Here is a 15,717-nt window from a genome sequence, read left to right on the forward strand (position 1 = left end):
GGTTAGCAGCATCTTCATTTCCAAACCAACGTGGAAAAAATTATGCTTTCGTCCTAAATTTTTCAATTCTTTTTTTAAATGAGACAGTTTTTGAGATAACTTAGATTCACATGCAGTTATAAGAAATAATGCAGACAAGTCTCCTGTACCCTTTAAGCAATCGCTTCCAATAGCACCATCTTGCAAAACTACATAGGACAGTGTCTCAACCGGTAATGGTATTGATGCCGTTAAGATACAGAACAGCTCCATCACAAGAATCTCTCATGCTGTCCTTAAATAGTCACACCCACCTCCCTCCCTTTCCCTTCCTTATTCTCCCTGCTCCTCTCCCCTGCTTAGCAGTCCCCCCAACCACTAATCTGTTCTCCATTTCTATAATACTGTTATTTTTTAAATGTCGTGTAGGGGAGCCCGGCTGGCTCAGTCAGTGGAGCATGCGAGTCTTGAACTTGGGGTTGTAGGTTTGAGCTCCACAGTGGGTGTAGAGATTACTTAAAAATAATAAAATCTTTTAAAAAATGTTATATAAAATGGAATCATACAGTATGAAACTTTTTGGAGTTAGTTTTTTTTTTTTTTTTAACTCAGCATTATTCCCAATGATTCATCCAAGTTTTTCCATGCATTGGTAATCTGTTCCTTTTTAATCACTGCCTAGTATTCCATGGTGTATGCCAACATTTAACCTGACATATGTTATAGGCATCTGAATTGTTCCTAGTGTTGGCTACTGCAAATAAAGCCGTTCTAAAAATTCATGTACAAGATTTTGTGTGAACATAAGTACTCATTTCTCTGGGATAAATGCCCAGGAGTGCAATTGTTGCTTGTATGGCAGTTGCATATTTAATTTTATAAGGAAACACCAAACTGTTTTCCATAATGGCTCTACCATTTTATATTTCCACCAGCCATTTATGAGTGATCCAGTTTCTCTTCATACTAGCGAGCATTCAGGGTTGTTGCAATTAAAAATTTTTTTAATATTTATTTATTTTTGAGAAAGAGAGAGACAGAGTGAAAGCAGGGGAGGGGCAGAGAGAGAGGGAGACACAGAATCCAAAGCAGGCTCCAGGCTCTCAGCACAGAGCCCGAGGCGGGGCTCAAACCGACGGGCCATGAGATCATGATGTGAGCTAAAGTCAGATGCTTAACAGACTGAGTCATCCAGGTGCCCCTTTGTTGCATTTTTTAAAGTCATTCTTATAGGTATTCAGTGGTATCTCATTGTGGTTTTAATTTGCATTTACCTATGGACTAATGATGTTAAACATCTTTTCATGCACTTGCCATTTGTATGTTTCTTCGGTAAAATGTCTCTTCATATCTTTTGCCCATTTCCTAATTGGATTGTGTTTTCTTTTCTTTCTTTCTTTCTTTCTTTCTTTCTTTCTTTCTTTCTTTCTTTCTTTCTTTCTTTCTTTCCTTCCTCCCTCCCTCCCTCCCTCCCTCCCTCCTTTCCTCCTTTCTTTCTTTCTTTCTTTCTTTCTTTCTTTCTTTCTTTCTTTCTTTCTTTCTTTTTACTGTTGAGTGTTGAAAATTCCTTTATATTTTAGATACTAATCCTAAGAAATTTAGTTTTGCAAATGTTTTCTCCCAGTTTACAGCTTGTCTTTTTTCAAACTCCTAACAGAGTCTTTCACAGAGCAAAAGTTTTAAATTTATATCAAGTCTCATTTATCAATAAATTAATTTAAAAACATATCTAGTTGAGAATATCTCTGAAGCTCTTCAGGGAAGCTAAACAGTGTCAGGAATTTTAAAACACCCTTTTGTCACTGAATTTCCTCAATTCAAAGGGGATATTTCAAAGAAAGAAGAGAGTATGAATTCCTTATTTCCCCTTTGGACGGGCATGTGTACTTATCCCAAGTTCAGGTTGTTGTTGTGGTGGTGTTTTTTCCAGGGCTTTCTATGCACACTTTAATTGATTATGCCCAACCCCCCTTTTAAGGCAGATGTAAACAGCAACTGAGATGGCAGATGGTAATGTAAATCTATACCTCAGAGAGCTCTAAATAACAGCCACATATGTGCAGTGTTGAAGTCATAGACCCTTGGCCTACAGCGCTCCCAGTGTAAGTGCAAGGAGCCATTGTGTCCATGACATGATTTGTTGGTCCAAGAGCCCTCTGATATGTGGCTCAATAGGCTTCTGGCTTCATTCCTGATGGATGTCTAATGGTAACTAACTTTAAATGATTATATTTTCATTTTAATCACAAATATTCAATCTTTATGAATGAGAATGATCATAGTGATGAGCATTTCCAGACAATTTATTTTAGTCAATAGCCTATCGAGTGTGCACTTGAAATATTTGCCTTCCAGAATCAATCTAAGGCAGTTTCTATGTTGAGGGGTGATGGGGCTTTCTCAATCAAGGGTGGGGGAGAGAGAGAGAGAGAGAGACAATAAGCAAGTGCACTGAATATTTGCGGGCTGGTTTTATCCCATACATCTTTGCTGAGTCTCTTTGGTTTTCTCTTCCAGCCCCCAAAGAGGAGAAATAACTGTTTCAGATCAATATTTTCTGGTAAATAAGTGTCTATGTTTTGCTTTGGGAAGCTCTGAACACCTTCTAGCTTTTCATAACAGAGGATTATTTGAATTAATCAATAACAAATTCTGATACCATTTATTCTCATTTCATTAAAATTAAGATATAAAACAAAGTAATATTTCAGAAATTAACTGTCAAATACTTAATAGGTGCTTATTGAAATAAGAGGTGGTGTTATTTACTTGAGATAATTATACATACACATGAAATGGTACAAAGAGGTAGATCCCTTCTATACTGTCTTTTGTGCTGTCGTTTGCTGGTTTTGCTATTTAATTAGTGCTGACCTTGTATAATGATTTGGGAAGTATTCCTTTTTCTTTCATTTCCTAGAAGAAACTATGATAGAGTGGTGTTGTTCTACTCAGGTGTTGAAACCATCGGGCCTAGACATTTCTTTTGGGAGCCTTCAAAATAAAAACTCAACTTCTTTACTGATTCTAGGGCTATCTCATCTTCATTAAATTTTGGTAGTTAGTGGTTTTCAAGAATTGGTCCATTTCTTCTAAGTTAATAAATGTATGAGCATAAAGTTGTTTCCTTATTATCTTTTCAATGGCTGCAGGATATGTAGAGATATCCCCTATTTCATTCTTGATATCGGTGATTTGTGTCTTCTATATTTGTCAGTCTTGCTAAAGTCTTATCAATTTTATTGATTTGTTGATTTTCTCTATTGTGTTCCTATTTTCAGTTTCATTGATTTCTGCTCTTATGTGTATTACTTCCCCTTTTCTGCCTCCTTTGAATTTATCTTGTGCTTCTTTTATTAGTTTCATGAGGTAGGAGCTTAGGTTACGAATTTGAGAACTTTCTTCAATTTTAATGTAAGCATTAATGGTATAAATTTCCCTTAAGCACTGTTTTAACTGGGTTCCACATATGTTGATTTGTTGTGGTTTTATTGTATATATATATATTTTTTTTTTTTTTTTGAGAGAGAGAGAGAGTGTATGCAGGTGCATGCACACAAGTGCAAGCAGGGGAGGAGCAGAGAGAGTAAAAGAGAGAGGGAGAGAGAGTGAGAGAGAGAGAGAGAGAGATGTGGGGCTCCATCTCATGACTGTGAAATCATGACCTGAGCTATAAAGTCAGGAGTCAGATACTTAACTGACTGAGCCAGCCAAGCACCCCAGTAGTTTTATTTTTATTTAATTGTAGGTATTTAAATTTTTTGAGGCTTCCTTTTTGACTCATACATTGTTTAAAATTTTTTTTTAATGTTTTTTTTATTTATTTCTAGGAGAGAGAGAGAGAGACAGCGTGAGCAGGGGAGGGTCAGAGAGAGAGGGAGTCACAGACTGAAACAGGCTCCAGGCTCTCAGCTGGCAGTCAGCACAGAGCCCGACACCGGGCTCGAACCCACGAACTGCGAGATCATGACCTAAGCGAAAGTCGGACGCTTAACCGACTAAGCCACCAGGCGCCTCTGTTTAAAAGTGTGTTATTTAATTACCACATGTTTACAGATTTTTCTATTGTCTTTCTTTTATTGTTTTCTAGTTTGATTCTATTGTGGTTGGACAGTACACTCTGTATAATTTCAATGGTTTTAAATTTGTTAAAGGTTGTTTTATGGCCCATGATATAGTTTATACTGGTGACTGTTCTCTGATTTCTTGAAAAAAAATGTGTATAGAGTGTTCTATATTTTTAAATTAGAGATTGTTGATTGATTGAGTTGCTCAGATCGTCAATTTCTTTGATAACTTTTTGTCTGCAGAGACTGCGGTGTTGAAGTCTTCAACTTTTAATTGTAAATTTATCTATTTATCCTTTCAATTTTATTAGTTATTGCTTTATGTGTTTGAGACTGTCACTTGGTTTTTAGGCAATTAGGACCATTATGTCTTCTGGGTATATTAATCCTGTGATTATTTGTAATGTACTTCTTCGTTTCTAGTAAATTTTTTTGTTGTTGTGAAGTCTATTTTGCCATATATTAATATGGACACTCTTGCTTCTTAAAAATTGTTTGCAACGCATATCTCCTTTCATCCTTTTACTTTCTTTTTTTAAAAAAATTTTTTTAAATCTTTTTTATTTATTTCTGAGAGAGAGAGAGAGAGAGACAGCATGAGCAGGGGAGGGAGAGAAAGAGAGGGAGACACAGAATCTGAAACAGGCTCCAGGCTCTGAGCTAGCTGTTAGCACAGAGTCTGATGCGGGGCTTGAACCCATGAACCGTGAAATCACAACCTGAGTCGAAGTCAGACGCTTAACTGACTGAGCCACCCAGGTGCCTCTGGTCCTTTACTTTCAACTTATCCATGTTGTTGAATTGGAAGTGAGTTTCTTGTAAGCAGCAGGTAGTTGAGTACTGGTTTTTGTCTATTCTTCAGATCTCTGTTATTTGATATATTTAGACCGTTTACATTTAAGACAAGTATTAATATATTAGCATTTAATTCTGACATTTTATTATTTGTTTTCTTTTTGTTTCTTCTGATTCTTTTCCCTTCCTTTCTTTTTTCTTGCCTTCCTTCAATTCCTTTTTCTTGCATTCAAGTCAATTGAGCATTTTTTAGGATTCCACCTTCATTCATTCAGAGACTGTTTGAGTGTATCTCTATAATAGTGAGGGTTCTCCAGAGAAACAGAATCAATGGGAGGTGCATACATATAGAAAGAGGTTTATTTTTAAGGACTTGGCTAATATGGTTATGGAGGCGGGCATGTCCAAAATCTTCAGGATGGGTGGTCAGGCTAGAGACTTAGGCAGTTCAAGTCTGAAGGTCATCTGCCAGCATAATCTCCTTTCACTTGGGGAAGGTTAGTTTCTTGTTCTATTTTGGCCATCAACTGATTGGATGTGGCTCATCCACATTATAGAGGACAGTCTGGGTTAGTCAAAGTCCACTGCCTTAAATGTTAATCTCATCCATAACTCATAAAACTCACTCATAAAAACATCCAGAAACACTCAGAATATAGCAGTCTACTGGTATCAGCACTTCAGTATTTCAAATGCAATGTGGAAACCTGAATTCCACTTGGATCCCTTACCTTTCCCACTTTTAAACATCATTGTCTTGAATATATAATGGTATTCTAATTCTTGTTTTAATCATCAAATATTATTTTAAAAACTCGCAAGCAAAAGGTTAGGTCCTATAAGTACCCATATTTCTACTCTTTCTATCGTCTTTTCTTCTTTCTGGATACTCTGAGATTCTTTCTTATATCATTTCTTTTCTGTTAGAAGAAATTCCTTTGGTCAAATTTTAAAGAGTATGTGTTCTAGCAACGTAGTCTTTTAGTTTTCCATTTACTGAAAAGGTATTTATTCCCTTTAGTTCCTGAAGGATTATATCCTGAAGGATAATATCACCAGATGTAGAGTCTGAAATTCACAGTATTTGTTATTGTTGTTGTTGTTGTTGTTTACTTGCAGCACCTAAAGAATATTATGCTACTTCCTCTGGCATCTTTGGTTTCAGATGAGGAATTCACTATCATTTAAATTGGTGTTCCTTCATGTGTGATTTGTCATTTGTCTCTCGCTGCTGTTAAGATTTTCCCTATGCCTTTAGTTTTCAAATTATAACTTGGTGTCATAATTGGCATTAAGTTAACCCCTGGTGAGGGAAATAAGCATGTATAAGATATGGGCCCTACCATTTAGGAGCTCATAATCTGATAGAAATGGAGGGAGGTAGACAGAGAACGAATAATGTATACACCAGGTGATCTAGCAGATATGAGCCAAGAGCTGTGGGATCATCAGGAAAGAAGCAAGGATCTGTTTCTTAAAAGAGAATTTGAGGTCTTTGAAAAAAATGAAGGCTGGATTTTGGATGAAAGGCAGAAAAAGGGAATCCAGACAGAGAAACCATCCATCCACCCATCCAACTACCCATCCATTCATCCATCCATCCACCCATCCAACTGAACTTTGAGGAATTCTGTGCAGGCAGTGTGTTAGGTACTGCAGATCCAGTGGTAAATAAAATATAGTCTCACCACAATCTCAAAGTTTTTGCTTGGAATATGGCGAGGGATGATGGCCAAGGATAGCCAAATTTGGAAAGTTGGCAGAATGTACCCATTATTTACCTATCCTTGTGAGAAAGAATAAAAAGTCCCAATCTTTCTGTAGGGACAGTGTTACATGGTTTCAAGAACCATCAACTTTTAAATAAAATTTGAATTTTTTCTGAAATTTTGGCCATGATAATAATATCCTTCCAGGAATATGGGTGAATTGCCTTTAAATGGGGTAGGTGGGTCCCTACTTTCCAATGTCAGTTGGCTGCCTGAATGTTTCCAGTGATGTGCTGCTCACCTATCACAACCTGACGTTGAAGTCTTCTGATGCTTGACTGGGTATTTGATCTAAGCACATCCTCATTTTACACACATACACCATCTTTGATCTCTTTTTGATTTTTGCCTTAATTTTCTCTCATTTCCTGCAGGATTCAGTTCCAAGACTTGCCCCACCTAGCTGCATTTCTATCTAGCCTCCAGATCCTGGCTTATGTTGTTTTGTTTTATCCAATAGAGACTTAGAGTTATTAGCCTTATTCTGACCAAAAGGGCCATAGTCCCATTGACCTTGAGCAGCATTTTGACCTAACGGGACATAATCACACCAATTGGTCTTGAGCATTATTCTGATCTAAACAGCATAGTCTTCTGTCCTAGCTAACTTTTATTAAGTTCCTACTTCAGTCTCCTAACTATATTCTGTTTAATTCTCATCACCTCTGTATCAGGTATATGTTATTTTCTGTTACAGATTTAAAAGCTGATGTTCAGAGACCTAGATCACTTGTCAGTGCTGAATAGCTACTAACAAGCAAAGGAGTGATTTGAACCCAGTCTTTTCCTCTCCAGAGTCAGTGTTCTTCCCTCTACCTTACTCTTTAATGGGTGTGACACTTCCCCCAGCTGCATTGGTGGTCTTTCCATGCTTCATGCTCTTCTATTCTCCTGCATCAATGAAACAGATAAATTTGCCCCATCACTTGTTCCCTCCTGAAAATCAAGCTGATTTTATTCTTTTTGAGTAACATGCTCTCAAAGCTGGACATCTGGCTACTGTATAAAATGGTGATCACCACTCAGCAGAACAGCAAGGGAACCATGTGGCTTTTATTCGGTCACTAACCCAAAGCTTCGCTTGAATATTAATTCTATCATGGCTTCTCTGATGCTCAATTAAGTAAGTGTACTCAAGATGAAAAACATGCTGAAAATATGCTGACTAATGCAGCTCTAAGTCATTAAGGGAACCCGAGTCCTCTCTGGTCACTGGTTACCTCTCATAGCACGTGAGAATGAACAGCCCTGCAGAGAACGAATTCATCCGCATTTCTATGCTTGCTTCCTTCAAGCTAAGCTATTATGAGTTCCCCAAATCTGAGACTTGCCCGAATTCTGAGAAACCTCCACCAGAGAGGCAGCACAATAAAGGAACTGAGCCTAATCCCCACGGCGTCCCCAAAGCCTGTCAAATGTTACTACAAGTGTTCATATAAGACTGCCCTGTTGGAGGAAACCAGCGAGGGAATTGATGTCAGCTACCAGATGGTAATAGTGGCAGACACGACACATTGTTTATGGGGGATTCTAAACACAGAGGGAGCAAGCACATATATTTTCCCAAAGGGCACATAGAATTTTAAGGTATGTGCAATGTAGTTTAAAGCTTCTGCGGCTCAGGGAGAAGTAGTTAAATGTAGGGTTATCATGTTTGAATTGTGCTACAAAAATATTAATAAGTAAGTTCATTAACTCTAGGAGCATGAGGAAAAGTGTTGAGTGAGGCTTTTACGATGTAGGAAAACAATTTTTTTTTTAAGTTTTAGGACTTTGCCTCTTTAGTTTCAACTGCATGAAAAATGGCGCACAATTTAGGAAAATGTGAAAGCAAATTTTAAACCCAGCATGTATTTAAAATAACAGCTATAACTTCTGCACTTAATTTCAAGGAAATTACATGCCTCATATTACTATCCACATAAAACCCAGCAGGAAACTCTCCAGCCTTTTGCCAATGAGAAGGTCAGCGGCCTGGCTTCTGGCAAGGGCTCTGGCCCCTCCTCCTGTCTGTCCTATCTATCTGTCTTGGCAGCTAGAATGCGTATAAAGGGGCGGCTCCAGGGGTGCACTCTGGTGGGAGGGAAGGTTGGAGGCTTTGCTGCTTCTAAGCCGCGTTTGCAAACAAACATGTGGTTATTACTAGATTTTGTGTTCATTTGGGTTTGGATTGGTGGTGCGCACAAGATGGAGACTCAGTCAGCCAGCTCTTGTCTCTGCCCATCTTTCCAGAAAAAACTTTTCTGACATTCCCACCACAACCCAGGAGATTGAAATGATACCAATTGCCTTTGAGGTCAACTTCAAACATCTTCAACTAGGATCAAGGTTCACTGATCTGATTCTATCTTGCTTCTCCAACCTGGTTAACCCCTACTGCCAACGTGATTTCCTTGTCATTCCCCACCCTCCGCCCCCTACATTCTTGTCTCAAGCATATAATATACTGAGAAAAAAAGCACAAGCTGTGAAATCTAGAAAACTGGGCTTAGATTCTATGCTGTCTAGTCACACTTGGGTGAACACTGGTAGTTTAGTTTCTGAGATCTCAGTCTCCCACCTGTAAAATGGAGACAGTAACACCTGTCTGAAAGGGTTGTGATCAGTATTACGAAAAGAGAGCACCATAAACATATCTGATACAGTGCTTGGCTTACAGAAGACACCTAATAAATACTCATCCTCTTCTCTTTTCATTGCTTCAATTTTTATTCTCACATAGCCATTAATAATAAAATCCATTTCAACTTGTCAAATAGGAATCTCCTGGATCAATTTACCCAAAAGCTATATTTGGAGGTTTGGTAGAACTTTGAAAATCATATGTGAAAACAGCTTATAAGAGGTTATATCTCCATGACTATTCAAAGTCCATTCCTTAAAATGAAAGGTGGGGAGATACTTTTGCTGTCATTTAGGATATAGGAAATGGTAAGGTCTTAATAATGAGAACAAACAAGATAAACCACAAATATTATAGTTTTTTAAAAAACCCATCAGATTGTCAAGAATGCAAAGAAAGCTAAATGAGCTAAAAATTAGAGAAAGTGATGATCTTTCCTAGGAGAAAATGGAGGAATGGTTGCCTTTATCACTGGGGAAGGAAGAGGCGAAAGAATTCATTGTGGATGAAAAGAAATCTTAATGGCTGAGTATGAGCTGGAGGGCTAATTAGAATCTTGAAAAGCCCTCGCCAGAGAGAACTATATTTACTTGCTATCACTGTCTTGAGTTCAAGGGAGTAGGTAGTGTGCTTAGGGCTGGGGCAAGGCAGGAGGGCCAGAGGAAAGAAAAGATATTCTCTTTGAGACTCACAGCACCTTCTACGAGTTAAATGTAGTGGTCCACTCCACTGAAAGCTGCGTGCAGGGCAGGAGAGAAAGAAATTTTCCTTGAGGCACACAGGCCATCACCTAGTGCAAGGCAGGAACCCATAGAATGCAGGAAGCAGAGCAGGAAAACCAAGGGAAATCACTCCAGTGCACTTCAGGCCGTCATCAAGTACACTTCAGAGACTGTGAACGGGTTGAATCGGGGCAGCAGGATGGAGAGAGATCTTACAGAAATCCACAAAACAAGAAGGACTGAAGGGCAAAGAGAAGCCCCCAGGGACTCAAAAAGCTGAGAGCTGACTGTAGAACAGAGAGAGCTATCCTATGGCGCTGAAGGGAACCAGCTGGAAAGTGAATCTTAAAGAAATCTTGAAATCATTAGTGCATTGAGCCCAAGTCCCGATGAAGAGAAGGTTCTTATACCATCCTGAAAATACCTGGAGTCAGTGGTGAACTGAAGCTTATGAAAGCTATAACAAAGCTCCAACCCAGCTTAATCTCAGATTAGATTTATTCAGGCCCCCATGCTAGTGTATGACAGAAGAATGAGTGTGCCCTTTCCTCAGGGCAAATATTATTTATCTCAGTCTCTACTGTTCTTTTGCCCATGATATCTGGCATACAATCAAAAGTTTGAGACATGCAGAGAAGCAAGAAAATACAACCTATGGAAATAGTAAACATGTGAATAAACATAAAATACCTTTATTTTTTTCATTTCTTAATTTTTAAAGTGATAATTGGATCCTGAAAGCATGAAGAATAGCAATTTCTTGTTGAAATTATATCATGTAGAAGTAAAATGTATAATTATATGACAACAAAGGTTGGAAAGGAGGTAAAGGGAAGAATACTCTTGTAAGGTTTTTACATTATATGTAAAATGACATAATATCACTTGAAGGTAGATTGTAATACATTAAAATCATATATTATAAACCATGGAGCAACAGCTTAAAAAACAAATTGGTGTATCTAATAAATCAGGAGCACTGATAAAATGGAATCTCAAGAAATAATTAATTTAAAAGAAGGCAGGAAATGAGGGAAAGTGGGACAAAGAACAGAGTAGTTACTAGCAAATATAAAGATCGTAGACTTAAAATGGACAGTTTTTGTAATTCATTTTGTGAATGAAATGAAGACTCAATTTAAAAGGCAGGGATTGTCCAACTGCATAAAAAAGAAAGGCCAACCTACTTATGGTGTATAAGACTCAGACTTTAAATATAAAGACACAAATATAATAAAATAAAAAACATGGGGAAAATATGTCAAAGAGCAAGCTTAAGAAAGCACAAGGTAGAATATTAATATCAGACAAAGTGGACTTGAGGACAAGAAGCATTATCAGAGATAATGACAAAAGGTCAATTAATCAAGAATATATATAAATGATACATGTGTAAGTATCTAGTAACAGGGTTTAATGAAACAATAACTGTCAGAAGTAAAAGAAGAAATAGAGAAATCCACAATTATAGTTAGGGATTTTAACAATATAATTAGAGATTTAAATCTCTCTACATGTACTAGTTGATAGTACATGTAGAAAAAACAATCAATAGCAATATAAAAGATTTAAATAACAGTATCAACCAAATTAAGTTCTTTGACATTTTAAAACATTCGACTCAACAACACATTCTTTTTAAGGACATATGGAACATTACCAATATAGACTATATGCTGGGCCACAAACACACACAGACACACACACAGACACACACACACACACACACACACACACATCTTTGGTTTCTAAGGATTGAAATAATACAGAGCATATTTTCTGGCCACAGTGGAATGAAATTCGAAATAAAGAACCCAGTGTTCAGAAAATCCTCAAATATTTGATGATTAAGACACAAACTTCAAAACTATCCATTAGTCAAGAAATAAAAATGAAACACAACTATTTTAAATTGAATGATGAAAATATAACATATCAAAATTTGTAGAGTGTCATTAAAGCAATGCTGAGAGAACACAAATTACCAAAGTGGATGCAAGAAAAAAAAAAGAAAATGTGACTAGCCCTTTCATATATAAGGAAATTTATTTTAAAAACTTTTTTAATGTTTTTTTAAAATTTATTTCTGAGAGAGAGACACACAGTGTGAGCAGGGGAGTGTCAGAGAGAGAGGGAGATACAGAATCTGAAGCCGGCTCCAGGGTCTGAGTTAGCTGTCAGCACAGAGCCCGACGTGGGGCTCGAACCCACAAACTGTGAGATCAAGACCTGAGCCAAAGTCGGACACTTAACCAACTGAGCCACCCAGGTGCCCCAAGGAAATTTAATTCATAATTAAAATCTTGCACAAAGAAAACTTCCAGTCCAGATGGCTTCACTGCTAAATTTACCAACATTTAAGATGGAAATAATACTGAGTTTGCATAAAATCTTTCAGAAAATAGAAAGAAACATTCCATAGGGCCAGCATAATTTTCATACAAAAACCGGGCAAGCACATGATAAGGGGAAAAAAAAAAAAAAAGAACAAACCTATCAACCAATATTGCAGCCAAGAGCACGTTCATGGATTGGATGACTTAGTATCATTAAGAAGCCCGTTTTCCCTTGTTTATCTGAAGATTCAATGCATTTCCCATTCAAAATTCTAAAGTTTGAATAACCAAAACAATCTTGAAATAGGACAAAGTTAGAGGACTTACACTACTTGATTTTAAGACTTACTGTAAAGTTATGATAATCAAGACAGTATTATATTGGTATAGACTGGTGTTTCTCAACCTTGGCACTATCAACATTTTGGGTTAGATAACTTTTAGTTGTGGGTGTGTCCTATGCATTGTAGGCTGTTAAGCAGCATCTCCGGCCACTGTTCGCTAGATGCCAGTAGCAGCCCGCTCTCTGAATTATTACAACTAAATTTATCCACACATTGTCAAATGACTCCCTCCCTCTGTCCTTCCAGGAGTGGGGCAAAGTCACCCTGATTGAGAACCACTGGCATAGAGATAGTAGAATGAGATAAATTGATCAATGAAACCCACCAGAGAGACCTACATTTGTATCACCAGTTGATTTTTGACAAGGCTGCCAAAGCAGTTCAATAAGAAAAGTCTTTTCAACAAATTTGCAATGACATGATTCATAAAGAACCCAAAGTAGAAACAACCCAGAGGACGGGCACCTGGGAGTGTTCGTTGGTTAAGTGTCTGACTCTTCTATCAGCTCAGGTCTTGAGTTCTTAAGGTCATGATCTTAAGGTCATGAGTTCTTAAGGTCAGATCTTAAGGTCATGAGTTCAAGCCCCACAATGGGTTCTGCACTGGGCGTGAAGCCTACTTAAACAAATAAACAAAACCCAAATTCTACCAACAGAAAAATGGATACATAAATTATGGCATCTTTATACAGTAGAATGCTATGTTACAGTGAAAAGGAGTAAACAACTATACTAAAAATTATAAATGAATCTCAAAACATTTTGTTGAACAGAGAATCCAGATACATAGTGTATAATTATATTTTACATGAAATTCAAGAACAGGCAAATCTAATTTATGCTGAAAAAAATCAGGAAGTTGCTTATGGCAGGAAGGCTGGTAACTGAACACAAGAAACATTCTGGAAGTGATGTAAATATTCTATATCTTATTTTTAAAAAGATTCATAGAAGTGACATGATTGGATCAAAGGGAAATATATATGACACTGTGTTCTATATTACACTTTTCCCCCTATGTTTTTATTTAAATTTCTGTTAGTTAACATACAGTGTAATATTGGTTCTAGGTGGAGAATTTAAGGATTTATCACTTATATACAACGTCCAGTGCTCATTACAAAAAGTGCCCCCTCCTTAATACCCATCACCTATTTCACCCAACTCCCTGCCCACCTCTCCTCCAGTAACCATAAGTTTGTTCTCTATAGTTAAGAATCTGTTTCTTGGTTTGCTTCTTTTCCCCCACTCTGGTCATTTGTTTTGTTTTGTTTCAATTTTTTTTAAGTTTATTTATTTATGAGAGATAGAGATAGCATGAGTGGGGAAGGGACAGAGAGAGAGGGAGACACAGAATCTGAAGCAGGTTCCAGGCTCTGAGCTGTCAACGCAGCTGAAGTCTGAGCTGACATCTGAGCTGAAGTCTTAACCGACTAAGCCACCCAGGCGCCCCTTGTTTTGTTTCTTAAATTCCACATTATGAGAGAAATCATATGGTATTTGTCTTTCTTTGACTTATTTCACAAAATATTTTTTCTGAGTCTATGAAGATAAACAAAATTTTTCTCCTTAATTTTATTGGTATGCTGAATTATTTTAAAAGGCTTTCTAATATTTAACAAGCTTTACATTTGTGGGAGGGGAGACCCCTTACGATATATAGTTTCTTTTTATTGTGCCATCGTATTCTACTGGCTAATATGGTTAATAGTTTAAGATGTTTTCATTGATATTCATAAGTTGGTATTGATTATTGGCACAATTTTTTTCAACTTTTGGTGTCAATATGCTTTCTTCACAACTGAGTTTAGAAGTTTTTCTTCTTCTACTGTGTTCTGAAATAGTTTAAGTCACATTACTATTATTTGACCTTTAAAAAGTTTGGTAAAATTTCCTTGTGAAACTTTCTGGTCCTGGTGCTTATTTGGGGTGAATCCATATAACCATTTTCTCTTTGTCTTCCGTGGTAATTATCCTATTTATACTTTCTGTCTCTGCTGTTCACGTTGCTGCTACATCTTTTACAAAATTATTCATTTCCCTTTGGGTTCCCAAGTTTTTTGTTTTTTTTTTTAATATTTTTTTATTTATTTCTAGGGGAGAGATCGAGAGACAGCGTGAGCAGGGGAAGGTCAGAGAGAGAGGGAGTCACAGACTGAAACAGGCTCCAGGCTCTGAGCCTGGCACAGAGCTTGACGCGCGGCTTGAACCCACGAACCGCGAGATCATGACCTGAGCGAAAGTCGGACGCTTAACCGACTGAGCCACCCAGGCGGCCCTGGGTTCCCAAGTTTATAGAGAGAGTTATGCACAATGGAGGTGACCATAAAAATCCTTTTCCAACTGAGATCTAAAGTGTGTAATCCCTGGAAGCAATGCTAGGCCAGCAGACATGAGCTGCCCTAGGGAAGGTGGGACTGAGGGTCATCCTCTGCAGTCATTTCTTATAATTCATTAAAAAAATCCCTGATTGATGTTATGTCTTTGTCACTTCCCCACTTTGCCTTTTTTTCTTTAATTAGTTGACTAGTGGTTTGTCTATTTCATTTATTTTATTCAAGGAAAGCTTTGTGTTTATCAATAATTCTAGTAGTTTCCTGTTTTTTAACTCATGAAGTTCCATTTTTGTCTTATTTGTTCCTTCCTGTGGCTTTATTTTGGTTTACTATTTTTTTCTTCTAATTTTGGAATTGGTAGTTAATTCATATATCTTATACTTATGTATGTATTGTACATATATATGTATGTACTTACATAAGTAAGTGTATGTATGTATACTTGCATATGTATACTTATTTATTTATATACAATATGTGTATGTAATTTTCCCTCTCATTAGTGCTTTAACTATACATCATAACTTCTGATGTGTAATGTTTTCATTTTTGTTATTTTTTTGATAAATTTTTTAATTTATTTTTTTAATTTTAATTTTAATTTTTTTTTACAAATAGCTTATTGTCAAGTTAGTTTCCACATAACACCCAGTGCTGTCATTTTTGTTATTTTTAAAGAACTTCTGCAATTTTCTCTTGTATCTCCCCCTTGACTTAGAAGTCAATAGTGGTGTACACATCTGTGT

Source organism: Hyaena hyaena, unplaced genomic scaffold, assembly GCF_003009895.1.
Source record: "Hyaena hyaena isolate Hyena2069 unplaced genomic scaffold, ASM300989v1 scaffold_387, whole genome shotgun sequence".
NCBI lineage: Eukaryota > Metazoa > Chordata > Mammalia > Carnivora > Hyaenidae > Hyaena > Hyaena hyaena.